The following is a 949-nucleotide window of genomic DNA, read 5'->3' on the forward strand; positions in this document are numbered from 1 at the left end:
AGGGCTGGCGCGGCGCCTGGATGCTGCGGGGAGAGCCGAGAGCCGGGCGGCAGCTCTGCCTTTCCCCCGGGATCTGCCCCGGCGCCTGGATGCTGCGGGGAGAGCTGAGAGCCGGGCGGCAGCTCTGCCTTTCCCCCGGGATCTGCCCCGGGCTACCAGCAGCTCCTGACCTCCTCTGCCTGGCTGGGGCTGGAGGAGGTGTTTGCTTTCAGCTCAGCCGCCTGCTTTAGGCAGCGTGCTCGAAATCAAACGAAACCCTTTGCTGCTCTGCTGCTCACTCCAGGGCTCGCTCTTCTGCATCCGAGCTCGTTAAAACAATTTCCCCCTCCCTGTCAATAGTTTTGGAAGAAAGAAAAAGCAGCACCGGGCTTGCCCCCAGTGGTGTGGCAGCACCAGGGACCGGCGTCCCGTGTTTGCTCCCTGCTCTCACCGCCATCAGGGTGAGCTTTGCTTGTAGCAAACAACTTCATTAGGACATGGGGCTCCCCTTGTTCACAGCGAGCAAGAAAAGATGGTTTGGCAGGATTTTAAGAGAAATGCTAAATATATCACATACCTGAAGGAATAAATGTTACAATAACCCACCTGGCAAAGCTGTTTTTTGCCCCAGAAAAACCCTCCCTGTGTCTCTAAGCAGGAATTCCCTCCACTTTCTATGTTAAAAGAAACCTGTTTCTCATCGTCATCAGAGCAAATATTGACACTAACCACACTTTCTTCCCTGACAGGTACCTAAACTGAAAAGGAAACCATCCTGCCTCGTAGGACCGGCCCCCCTGCTGTTGGCCCAGGGGGACAGGGAATTATTCACCCCAGTAACTCGTTTGAAACACAGATGAAACTCCATTAACAGAACCAGAAAACTATTTTGAATCATACTGGGATGAAATTTGTGCTATGTTGAGCTGCTTATCAGGAACATGTGATCTTTGATGGAAGCCAGAAACTG

The sequence above is a fragment of the Heliangelus exortis genome, chromosome 6 (assembly GCF_036169615.1).
Source record: "Heliangelus exortis chromosome 6, bHelExo1.hap1, whole genome shotgun sequence".
In the NCBI taxonomy this organism is placed as follows: Eukaryota; Metazoa; Chordata; class Aves; order Apodiformes; family Trochilidae; genus Heliangelus; species Heliangelus exortis.